The sequence below is a fragment of the Callithrix jacchus genome, chromosome 5, assembly GCF_049354715.1.
Source record: "Callithrix jacchus isolate 240 chromosome 5, calJac240_pri, whole genome shotgun sequence".
Lineage (NCBI taxonomy): Eukaryota > Metazoa > Chordata > Mammalia > Primates > Cebidae > Callithrix > Callithrix jacchus.
Genome location: NC_133506.1, coordinates 82,114,466 through 82,128,017, shown reverse-complemented (window position 1 = coordinate 82,128,017; position 13,552 = coordinate 82,114,466).

Genomic DNA, 13,552 nt, shown 5'->3' with positions numbered 1-13,552 from the left:
GGGCAAAAGAACAGATAGTATCAATAGGAAAAAAATGGAATGCTGGATTAAATCTAACCATGTAAATAACTACATTAAATTTAAACTGTTTTCACACTTTAGGTAAGACAGACATATCATATTGGGTAAACAAATGGCTAAAGACCCAGCTTTGTCTAAATTTGTCCAATGAAATCAAAATGAAGATATATTACTTTTTTACTGACATATATTTATAGTAATAGAATTATACCTGCAGATTTTTTTTTCAGTAAAGATTTTTAAATAAAAACTCAGAGGTTTGGCCAGGCACGGTGTGTCATGCATATAATCCCAGGGCTTTGGGAGGCCAAGGCGGGTGGATCACGAGGTCAAGAGATCGAGACCATCCTGGCCAACATGGTAAAACCCCATCTCTACTAAATACAAAAAATAAGCCGGGCATGGTGGTGCGTGCCTGTAGTCCCAGCTATGTTGGAGGCTGAGGCAGGGGAATCACTTGAACCTGGGAGGTGGAGATTGCAGTGAGCTGAGATTGTGCCACTGCACTCCAGCCTGGGCAACAGAGCAAGACTCGGTCTCAAAAAGAAAAAGAAAAAAAAAAAGCGGGGGGGGCTTTCACTGAGAAATCTGCCATTCTCTTTATTTGTGTTTCTCTTTTATCCTCTGGCTAATTTTAAGGTTGAATTTTTATTACTGTTTTGGAAAAATTTAACTTTGATATTCCCTGTGGCAGTTTCTTTATGTTTCTTGTGCTTGGGTTTTTTTTTTTTTTTGAGATATTCAGATCTGTGACTTATGTTTTTATCAAATTTGAAAACTTTAAACCATTAAAAATTATTTTCTGTACTCCATCTTTCTCCTTTAAGGGATTCAAATTCCATAATATGTGGCTTTGAGTAATCTCGCAGCTGGCTAATGCACTTTTCTGTTGAGAAATATGAAGTTTATCCTGCCCCTGTGGCTCCCTCATGGAGAATACCTTTTAGTGGCTGTAATCAGTGGTGAGAAGGTAACAGCTGCCTACTCGGTATATTTTTGAGTTATTGGAAAGTACAGACCACCTGTTTGTTAATAATAGTCACCTGTTCAGAGAGAATAAATACGTGGATCAGCATCTGCTCAGGACCTTCAGCCTGGAATGCTGTCAGCCCCTGAAGCTCTCAGCTCAGTAGGCTGCTTGCCCCGCCCCCCCATAGACCCGCTTTGCTGTTCTATCTGGGTGTTTGCCTCTCACTTCCTTCAGTGCCACCTGGGTGGGGGTCTCTTGGCCAAGGTGGTACTCAGTAAGTGGCGCCCAAGTATGGGGACTCGAACCCAGGATGAAGAGTTGTCTGAGCAATGGAGAGAGGAGAGGCTAAGCTGAAGGTATCCTGAGTACTCTTGGAAAAAAAATCCCTGGGGTAAGTCAGGGAGCTCGGAAGAGGCCCAGGAAAATTTGGATCTCCCAGGTGAGTTAGGGAGAACTCAGAAGTAGACTGAGAACTTTTGAGGAAAAGAGAAAAAAAAAAAGGGGAAAAAATCTCCCAGGGTTAGTTGGGGGAGCTCGGAATGAGCCCGAGAACGCTTGAAAAAAATCTCCCAGGAGTAGCTGGGGGAGCTTGGTAATATTGGGGTAACAAGGGACAAGGATCGAACAAACGAGAGGCTTGTTCTGGTTTGCTTCGTCAGCTGCCTAAAAGAGAGGGAATTAAAGGTAGTACTGACAGCTTAACGCAGTTTTTTGATGTAGTTGAGGAATTTTGTCCCTGGTTTCCTGAGCAGGGAGCATGGAGCATGGAGGAATGGGGAAAGGTGGGTACTACTTTAAGGAAGGTACACAGAGAAGGAGTAGAAGATACTTCTGTTCCAGTGGGGTCCGTTTGGGCTTTGGTGCGTTCTGCCCTGGAGCTGTTTCAGACAAAGATGAGGAAGAGGATTCAGAAGAGGAAAGGGAGTGTGATGAAGTATGTAAAGAAATTGTAGAGCAAAAGGAAGAGAAGTCAAATGAGGAAACGATGTGCCTGTCAGCACCCCTCAGTATCTTGTTGAGGGATGGCCAGATTCTCCCAATATTTCTCCATGAAAGGAATTGGAAGCTGTCTCAAAAATCAGATTGGCTGCTCCTGTTGCCATGTGTAATATGGTAACTGGTTCCATCCAAGCCTGAATTCAACAAGCAGGAAAAGAGATTTGGAGGCATGGCAGTTTCCAGTTGTACACCCTCAAGATCGGCAGGGGCAGTATGGGTTGCTTTTGAACACTTTCCCTTCAAATTGCTGAAGGTGTTTAAACAGGCCATTAGCTGATATGGGCCTGGGTCTCTGTGCTAGGATTATTAAAGAATGCAGCCACGTCTTACCGGCCGATTCCAGTAGACTGGGATACTTTAACCCGAGCTTGTTTATTGCCCTCTCAATGTTTACGGTTTGAGACCTGGTGGACTGACAAGGCTAATATTCAAGCTAATATAAATGTTAATGTTCAACCCCCAATTAATATTCCCATGGAACAGCTTACAGAAACAGGTCCCTGGGCTTCTCGGCAGGCACAAGCTACTATGGCCGATTTGGTCATAGAGCAGATTAGGAAAGTATGTTTAAGAGCTTGGTAGATAATTACATCAGAAAACAACAACAGCAACAGAAAAACCCCTTCTTTTGGAGCTGTTAAGCAGGGCCCGAAAGAGCCATATGCCGACTTTATAGCTCGACTGCAAGAAGCCATAAGAAAGGCCATATCAGATACAGAGGCTCGGGATATTGTTTTATGCTTACTGGTGTTTGACATTGCTAATTCTGACTGCCAGGCTGCTTTACGGCCACTTAAAGGGAAAGCTCACTTGGTGGATTACATTAAGGCATGTGATGGAATAGGGGGAAGTTTGCATAAAGCTACTTTGCTGGCACAAACTATGGCTGGACTTAAAATAGATAAAGGGGATGTGGTTTTTCCTGGAGCATGTCACAATTGTGGGGAAAAAAGGTCATACAAGAAAGGAAGGTAGAAAAGGACAAAAAAGAAGGCCTTTACCTTCTTTAAAGCAAAAGGGTACTACTGGGCCCAGAGTTATGTCCCAGATGTAGAAAAGAAAGGCATTGGGCAAATCAATGTCATTCAAAATTTGACCAGGAAGAGAATCTAATTTTGGGAAATGGATTGAGGGTCCCGCCTCGGACCCTGATCCAAACCTGGGGCCTAACCAGTGCGAGCTATTCCCTCATCCATATGCAATGCTTGTTCCCTGCCACAACTGGGAGCATGGCAGTAAATCTGTGCAGCTCTCAAAGAGTAAGTATTTTACTAGGAGAGCCACCACAAAAAAAATATCTACAGGAGTTTGTGGACCTTTGCTCCCACCCCAACCATGGGCTTAATTCTAGGAAGATCTAGTCTTAATGCTCAAGGAGAGAGAATTCATACAGAAGTTATTGATGTGGACTTTATAGGGGAAATTCAAATTCTAGTGTCTTCCTCCATTCCTTGGAATGTTGAGCCTGGGAAACGCATAGCACAGCTTTTAGTTAATACCATATGAGAAAATTTTTTAAAAAGTGATTTTTCTTCTATTCCCCAGTGCTGAAACAAACCATTTTTGTTAAATCTAGTCACTACTTTTCTTCAATTCCCCAGTGCTGAAACAAAACATTTTTATTAAATCTAGTCACTACTCTTCAATGAATTATGAGTTTTTGTTTTTCTTTTTGAGGCGGAGTTTCGCTCTTGTTACCCAGGGTGGAGTGCAATGGTGCGATCTCGGCTCACCGCAAAGTCTGCCTCCTGGGTTCAAGCAATTCTCCTGCCTCAGCCTCCTGAGTTGCTGGGATTACAGGCATGCGCCATCATGCCCAGCTAATTTTTTGTATTTTTAGTAGAGACGGGGTTTCACCATATTGACCAGGATGGTCTCGATCTCTTGACCTCGTGATCCACCCGCCTCAGCCTCCCAAAGTCCTGGGATTACAGGCTTGAGCCACCGTGCCCGGCCGAGATTTTTTTTCATTCTAACTTTTGGAAAAGGCACCTTTCTCAGTTCTGTGTGGGCACTAGGTGCTGTTACCCCTGTTCTCTTCAGGGGTTTCTCTTTTCCTCCCATGAACCTCCTACTGATCAGAAATCCAAATGTACAGTGGGGACAGTACAGATTTCTGACAATTTCTATATTTAACTCTCCTTACTGTGGTACTCTGTCCTGTGAACTCCAGCTGTCTTGATCTAACCAGATTCTCAGCTCTTTCTCATCAAATCAGGGAATCTGCTGGGCTACATCTTAATCCTTACATTGCACTATAGATACTCTCTCAAGGCCATGACAATGGAAATCAGAGAGCTGATATCTTATGTTCCCTGTCTATCATGGATGACTGAGCTTTGTTGCCTGATATCAGGTTTTAGAAAACATTGCTAGATACATTTTGCACATCATATCATATTGTATTGGGTGACTAATCCGTTACTCCGTCTTGGTCAGAAGCAGGATTCTTGCATTTATGTTTTTTATATGCTAAAGAGTTTAAATATTGAAATATATATTTTTTGGAATGTCCCATCATATCAAAAAGAAAATTTTATAAATTATCACATATTTACTATTTAAAGCACATTTAATTTATTTGTGATAATCCACATTTTTAATCTGATATTGTTGCCTTCTTCCTGAATGTGCTGTTTGAAAATGTCTTATTGTACAAGTCTCTTGGCAGTAAATTGTATTAATATTTATATATTTAAAAATATTACCCTAATTTTTGAAAAATATTTTCATTGGACATAGAATTCTATTCCAGTTTTGTTTCCTTCTCAGATCTTTTTTTTTTAATCAATGAGAGCTTGTAATCAACCCATTGCTCAGGTTGGCCTTGAACTCATAGCCTTGCCTCCTCAAGTGCCAGGACAGCTGGCCGGAACCACCGCGGCCCCCACCTTCTCAGTTCTTTAAGACATGTGACTGCATTGCCTCTTGGCTTCATCACTTTAATAATTTGTTTGCTGTTACTCTTATCTTTGTTCCTTCATACGATAGCCAGGATATCAAGGTTGAATATTATTCCTATGTGTTAAATCTTCTAACAAAAGTGATTTGGCAGATATACAAAGGTTATAGTCAGTCAACTTGTAGTTAGTCAAGACAGAGATTACCTTAGGAATGACCTATATAGAAGTCAGAAAGATTTAAAGCAAGGCATTTTCCCCTGCTGGCCTTCAAAAATCAATCTTTGTGGAAAAGGCTGTATGGCAGAGACTGGCAAGTGGTCTCTAGGTGTTGAGAAGGAAGGGCTCCTCCTTGACAACCAGCAAAAACCCAGAGATATCAGTCCTATAACCACACAGAACCTAATTGTGCCAACCACTGGTGAGCTTAGGAAAGGACCCTGTGCTTTTATCTTGGTAATACCCTGAGCAGAGCACCCAGCACAACTGTGTCAAACTCCTAGCCCGTGGAAACTGGGAGGTAAAATATGTATGCGTTTCAAGCCGCCCTACTAATTTCTTAGGCAGTAATAAAAAGCCCCATATTTATGGGGTACTGCTTTAATAAAGTGCTTTCAAAAGTATCAGCAATTTAGCATCTGGAAAATGGTGGGAGTCCAAAAGATTTTGAAAGTATAAGTTGCCTTGAAGAGATTCTTTATGGACGCTGCCCCTGAGTGTTTGAGACTGAAGCTCATGTTAAGGAAGTTGGATGAAAGGCAGAGAGCTCAGCAGTTTGGTCTTCTGATAGTATGTGGAAAGCAAACTTGTAAAGTGAGAAACCTTGATACGGTACTGAGGAGATTTCTAAGCAATATGCTGAAAGTGCTACCTTGTTTCTTCTTGCTTTTTATAATAAAACCTAAGAATAGAAATAAATTGCTGAAAAAACTGTTTCAGCATAGACAAAAAAGGGAATCAATAGGGCATTATTTTGGAAATTGTCAACTTTTTGGATGGCTAAAGGTAAAAATGATCTTAAAAAATAGCCAGAAGTGTAGCATATACTTAAAACTAAGTGTGTGATTGTGTAACTGAGTGGTAAACCATTAAAAAGATCAGAGTATAAAATGACACAAAATGTGTGTGTGTGTGTGTGTGTTTTTTTTTTAGACGGAGTTTTGCTCTTGTTACCCAGGCTGGAGTGCAATGGCGAGATCTCGGCTCACCACAACCTCTGCCTCCTGGGTTCAGGCAATTCTCCTGCCTCAGCCTCTGAGTCACATATCTTCTTCTTTATCTTTTTTAGAGGAGTCTTGCTCTGTCACCCAGGCTGGAGTGCAGAGACACAATCTCGGCTCACTGCAACCTCTGCCTCCCAGGTTCAAGCAATTATCTGGCCTCAGCCTCCCCAGTAGCTGGGACTACAGGTACATGCCACCACACCCAGCTAATTATTTTTTCGTATTTTTAGTAGAGACGGAGTTTCACCATATTAGCCAGGATGGTCTCAATCTCCTGACCTCGTGATCCACCTGCTTTGGCCTCCCAAAGAGCTGGGATTTACAGGCGTGAACCACCATGCCCAGCCCCACATATCTTTTTAACCAAAATAAGAAACTCTAGGAAGCATAAAGGTTGAAGCCAAATATACAGAAGTCAAATTCTCTTAGTCTGAAGATAATACACTCCTAAATATTTGGAGAAACCTAAAGAATCCACTGGAAAACTATTAGAATAGACAAATTTAGTTAAATTGCAAGATGCAAAATTAACATGCAAAAATCAGTAGTGTTTCTATATGCTGACAGTGAACAATCTAAAGAAATTAAGAAAGAAATCCCATTTACAATCGCTACAAGTAAAAACAAAACACTTAAGAATAAACTTAAAGAAGTGAAAGATCTCTACAATGAAAATTATAAAGCACTGATGCAGGAAATTGAAGAGAACACACCCGATTGACATATATTCCATGTTCATAGATTCAAAAAATCAATATTCTTAAAATGTTTACACTGCCAAAAGCAATCTAGATTCAATGAAATCCCTATCAAAACACCAATGACATTCTTCACAGAAATAGAAAAAAATAATCCAAATGGAACCACAAAGACCCAGAATAGCCAAAGCTTACCCTAAGCAAAAAGATCAAAATTGGAGGAGTCACATTACTTGACTTCAAATTATACTACAGAGCTATAGTAATTAAAACAGTAATGTGCTGGCATAAAAACAGATACATAGACCTATGCAAAATAATAGAGAACCCAGAAATAAACCCCCATGCCCCTGGGCCCTTTCCTGTTTCCCCTCGTGTTCAGGGGTTGCTACTACTCTGAGAAAATTAGAACTGGAGAGAGAGATGTAGCTACGTGCATTCTTGGTGGGCATTATTCTAACCTTTTGTATCTAATCCCGCTTCTTCACTGTGGCATTGCCATTCTAAGCATTGCCCTGTGACTGCTGCTAAGGAACTTCCCACCTGAGGCAGTCAGTGGCCCTGGGCACTGCCCCTTGCATTAGGTCTGGTGTTTGATGTGCTTTTGTGAATTTACTTTGTTAGAACAAAACATTTCCATGATGGGCTTGAGAATCTCTTCCTTTAGCTCCTAATCTGCTATGGAATTCAGGAAAATATTTTTCCTGTTTTCTAGTAACCTCCTGTGTAGATGTTGATTGTTTTGAGAGGGGAGATCCCCTCGCTTCCTTCTATTTCACCTCCTCCCTTCCCCACTTCCAGATGGGAAGGAGGGTGAAGAAGGTAAAAAATAAAAATACCAGACAGTAAGGAAAATAACTCCCTTTGCTGTTAACTTTGAAAGAGCTGCAAATGAATGTTATCCCTGCTGGCTGGAGCCAGGCACTGAGTCACGCCCCCACGTCTCCATGGACCAGTCTCCCTCCTGCAAACACCTCTGCCAACAAAGATCTTGTTGGCTTTCTCTTGTCTCTGTAAGCCCCCTCCCCTGCTGCTCCCAGCTCACACTGCATATGAATTAGCAAATCAATGAAGCCCAAAGATTGTAAGGTCAGACGTCCAGCAAATGGACAACGACATAGTTCCACCTCAGTTTCCCCTTTAGCATTGTAAACCTATAAAAGGGGAGAGAAGCTGCAGCTCGGGGAACTCAGTGAATGAAGTGGTAGCCCCCTCGCAGCTCCCAGCCCAATAAAAAGCCACTTCCTTCCTCAGTTCAGTGTTTGAGAGGTTTGTTCCTTGCCACTCCTGCCTCATTTTTGATTCCCTGATCTGGAAACGAAGTTTGATTGGCAGATGATGGCCAGGACAGCCTCCCAGGCAGCTGTGCCCTGTTCTGGGGAGCATCCCCATGTGAACTCCAGCCTGCTTGGGCAATGGGGTCCTGACAGCACTCCTGTGTAGGCAATTGACCTGGTGGACCCTTCTCCCAGCACGGCCAGGTAGGCCCATGGGGATCTGGAGCAGAGGCTGATCCCTGAGAAGGAACTGGTGCACTTGGAGTCCAGACATCAGAAACTTGGTAGGATTAATTCTGGGAAGCTTCGCTGGCCCACCCCACTGGGTGAAAGTGTGGCCTGATCACCCATGGTGTGCCAAGGTCAGCACCTTAGTTTTGGTTCTGTTCGTGCGTGCGTGCATGTGTGTGTGTGTGTGTGTGTGTGTGTCCTGAGAGCCAGCAAAGAGTGGAATAGGGCCTGCTGAGCTGGCAGCTGGCACAGTGCAGGGGGGAATAGCTTACCTGCTGCCAGGGCAGTCGTAATGGAACACGCTGAGTTGGCACCTTGGTTTTGTTCTTGTGTGTGTGTGCCAATCTTTGCACTTTGGTTTTAATTTTGTGACTCTGTAAGCCAGTCATGGTGCCTTAAGCTTGTTTCTGTTTCTGACTTGGCTGGAGGGAGATGAGTAAGATGCAGAGTAAACCCACTCTGTTGGGAACTATGCTAAAGAATTTCTAGAAGGGATTTAGTGGAGATTATAATGCTACCATGACACCAAAAAAACTTAAAACTCTGTGTGAAGTACCCTGGCCAGCATTAGAGGCAGATTGGCCCACAGAAGGGAGCCTGAACAGATCCCTTGTCTCCAAAGTGTGGCACAAGGTTACAGGCAAGCCAGGGCACCTTGACCAATTTCTGTACATAGATTCTTGTTACAGTTAGTTTTAAACCCCTCACAGTGGTTAAGAGGCCAAGCAGCAGCAGCATTAGTAGCAAAGGGATAGGCAGTTAGGGAAGAATCTTGTTCCACCCACCAGAGGATGTAGCCTCCTAAGATCTTGGCTGACTCTGCTGACTCTGTACCAGAGGACCCTCTTCCAGTAACACCTCCTCCTTATAGGGGGGAGAGGCCCCCTCTCCAGAGCCATAGATCTCCATACCTCTGCAAGATCTGAACCCTCCTAGATCACCCAGAGTAGAAAGAAAAGGAGCACAAAAAGTCACAAATATACAGAAAGTATCTCAAGCAGGGGCAAAATGAAAGTCCAACCTAGTTTTATAAAAGACTGTGTGAGGCCTGCTGCATGTATACTCCTTTTGACCCTGAGAACCCTGAGAATCAGCCCATGGTGAAGTTAACTTGCGTCAGCATGCAAATGATATTAGGAAAAAGATTCAAAAACAGAATGGGTGCACGGCCATGAGCACTGCACAGTTGTTGGGAGCACTTGGTGATGACCCAACCCAAGGCCCCTTTGTCCAGCAAGACAATAAATACAACTGGAGCAACTGAAGTTTCAAAAAAACAAAAAAGCTTTTTGCCTGCTACAGACCTGCTCAATGGGAGGCCATGAGATTGTACATCAGTTCTTGTACATGCTGGACTGCCATCTACCCCTCTTGGAAGAGACTTGCTGAGCAAACTAAGAGCTACTATCACTTTACTGATAAGAGCTGCCGCAGCTCAAACTGCCTCTGACAGGAATAATTACGGCTCTCACAGTCCCGAGGGAAGGGGAGTGGAGACTCTTCCTGACTGAACTGGGAGGAGAATTAACCTCTGCGCTGACCAAGTGATGGCCATGGGTCTGGGCAGAAGACAACCCCCCAGTGTTGGTAGTAAACCAAGCCCTGGTAGTTACTGAAGTAAAGCCGGGGGCACGACCATTTAAACAGAGGTGGTACCCAGTACCAAGAAAAGCCCTTGAGGGCATCCAGGTCCGTATCAGACACCTAAAAGCCTATGGTATTATAGATCCCTGCCAGTCTCTTTGGAACATGCCTCTCCCGTCTGTCCCCAAGCTGGGGACCAAGGACTATAAACTTTTACAGGATCTACGCTTGGTCAACCAGGCAACTGTGATGTTGTTCCCCATGGTGCCCAATCCCTATTCATTGCCAGGACTCCTGCCAGCTGAGGCCAGCCCTTTCACTTGCTTAGACTTAAAGATGCTTTCTTCAGTATCCAGTTAGCCCCTGAGAGCCAGAAACTGTTTGCCTTCCCATAAGAAAACCCGGAGTCAGGTGTAACAGCACAGTACACCTGGACTTGGCTTCCACAGGGATTCAAAAACTCCCCGACCGTCTTCTGAGAGGCATTGGCCCGGGACCTCCAGAGATTCCTCACCAAGGACCTAGTTTGTGGGCTGCTTCAGTATGTGAATGAGTTTTTGCCAGGACACCCGGTAGCAGCCAGATGTGCCCGGGGAACTAACTTGTTGCTCAGACATCTGGAGACCTGTGAATACAATGTCTCCAAAAGGAAGGCCCAGGTTTGCCAGCAGCAGGTGTGCTATCTGGGATTTATTATCCAGTAGGGGCAGCGAAGCCTAGGAATAAAAAAAAAACAAAGAAAAATATAAAAAAGCAGGTTATCAGTAACCTGCTGGTGCCTAAGAATCAAAGGCAGGTAGGAGAATTCTTGGGGAGTGGGATTCTTCAGACTGTGGATTCCTAACTTTGCAGTTTTGGCTAAACACCTGTATGAAACCACAAAAGCGGGGCATGGAGAGCCATTTGAGTGGCACTCAGAGCAGCAGGGGAACCTTCTCACAGTCACAAGCAAAACCGATGACTGCCCCGGCTCTGGGACTGCTGGACTTGACAAAGTCAAGTCCATACAGTCCACATTACGCTGTATGTGTCTGAGAGAGAGAACATGGCAGTGGGGATCCTGACCCAGACTGTGGGCCCATGGCCTTGACCAGTGGCATACTTGTCCAAACAACTGGATGGAGTTTCCAGGGAATGGCCCCCATGTCTACGAGCCTTAGCAGCCACTGCCCTACTGGCACAAGAGGCTGACAAGCTCACTTTGGGGCAGAATTTAAAGATAAAAGCCCCCCACACCATGGTCACCTTAATGAACATGAAGGGCCATCACTGGCTCACCAGTGCCCGCTTGACTAAGTGCCAGCGCCTACTGTGCAAGAATCTGTGCATCACCATAGATGTTTGTATCACCCTAAATCCAGCCACCTTACTCCTGGTGTCTCAGGACCTGGTAACACATAACTGCTTAAAGGTGCTGAACTTAGTTTATTTCAGTCAGCCGGATCTGTGGGACTAGCCATGGTCTCATGCTGATTGGGAACTGTATGTGGACAGAAGCAGTTTCGTCAGCCCTCTAGGGTAAAGGTGTGCTGGATGTGTGGTGGTGACTCTGGACTCAACGCCAGAGGCCAAGCCATTACTTCAAAGCACCTCAGCACAGGGAGCAGAGTTAGTAGCCTTAACTTGTGCCTTCGAATTAAGTGAAGAAAAATCTGTTAACATTTTCACTGACTCACGGTATGCGTTCCTCACTGTCCTCGTACATGGGGCACTGTCCAAGGAGATGGGCCTACTTAACTCTGGGGGCAAAGAAATAAAATACCAACAGGAAATTTTGCAGCTACTGAAAACAGTATGAAAGCCCCGGAAAGTGGCAGTCATACACTGCAGAGGACATCAGCAAACCTCTGCCACAGTCGCCCAGGGAAATGCCTGTGCAGATGCGGAGGCTCGGAGGGTCGCATCCATCCCATAACGGGCATCAGTCACAGCCCCCCTACTTGCCCCAGGCCCTAGACTTGCCAGTTTACTCAGGGGGAGAAAAAATTTCCTTCAAACTGAAGGTGGAAAGGTTAAAATAAAGGGAAGATGGATATGCCTGCCAGATGGATGGGTAGCAGTGCCACAGCTGTTACGACCTGAAGTGGTCTTAGCTGTCCATGAAACCTCCCACCTTGGTCAAGAAACCCTTGAAAAATTGTTAGGCTGGTGTTTTTACATCTCTCATTTATCTGCGCTAGCAAAAACAGTAACACAATGGTGTGTAACATGCAGACAGCACAATGCCAGACAAGGACCTGTGGTCTCACCAGGAATCCAGCCTTATGGAAGTGCTCCTTTTAAAGACTTGCAAGCTTTTAAGGGATTTCACCAAGATGCCTAAGTGCAGAGGTAACCGGTATCTGCTGGTTCCGGTATGTCCTTACTCCAGGTGGGTAGAAGCCGACCCATCATGGACTGAGAAGGCCCATGAAGTGACTCGTGCTCTTTTAAGAGACACGGAGACACCGTCCCTAGATTTGGACTGCCTTTGTGGGTAGGCCCAGCAACGGGCCTGCATTCATAGCTGACCTGGTGCAGAGTACGGCAAGAATGCTAGCAATAAACCGGAAACTACATGCTGCCTGCCGGCCTCAGAGTTCAGGCAAAGTGGAGTGAATGAACCAAACTATAAAGAATAGTTTAGGGGAAGTGTGCCAGGAGTTGGGGTTAAAGTGGGTACAGGTCCTTCCTATGGTTTTGTTTAAAATTAGATGTACGCTTTCTAAAAACACTGGCTATTCCCCTTATAGTATCCTGTATCACAGGCCTCCCCCCCTTCTCTGAGGACTTCCAGGGACTCCCCAGGAATTAGGGGAAACTATGATGGCAATTACAGGCTTTGGGAAAGGTGGCAGAGAAGGTGTCTAAATGGGTTAATGAAAGATGCTGTGCCAGCTTATTCTCCCCAGTTCACCCTTTCTCACCAGGTGACTGAGTTTGGATCAAGGACTGGAATGTGGCCCCCTACAACTGAGATGAAAAGGACCCCAAACTGTCATTCTGACAACTTCAACTGCCATGAAGGTCGAGGGAGTTCCTGTGTGGATCCATCACAGCCATGTGAAACCTGCAGCACCAGACACCTGGGAAGCAAAGCCAGATCTCCATAACCCATGTAAGATCACCTTAAGGAGAATCAAGACAACAAGCCCTGCTGTGTCACACCCTGGAAGCTGACTGGTCTATGCAGGGCCAAAGCATGAGGACTGCCTCTGTCGGATGGGTACTCCTTCTCTTTGGACTACGGACTTGTATCTTTGCTACCCCGGTAGATGTAAATCCCCCATCCAAGGATTGTTCACAGTGCATACATAAGGTTACTAAGGTAGAACAAAAGGTTACCACAGTTCTCTTCTTCTACAGTTATAATGAATGCACCAGAACTCGCAAAGGAACTTATTTATATCATGCTACCCTATACCGAGTGTGCAGCCCAGGGAGCAACCAACCTGATGTGTGTTATACCCCATCTGAACCTACCATGTCCTCCATATTTGAAATAAGGCTAAAAACTGTTCCCTTTCTAGGGGACACAAGTGAAGTAATTACAAAAGCTAAAGGAGGGGTATGTGAAAATTCACCTTAACTACCCGTTGCCTACAAATAGATGACCAGGGTCAGGTGGTTAAAAATACTGTAAGGGATGTCAACAACACTGGCACATGTA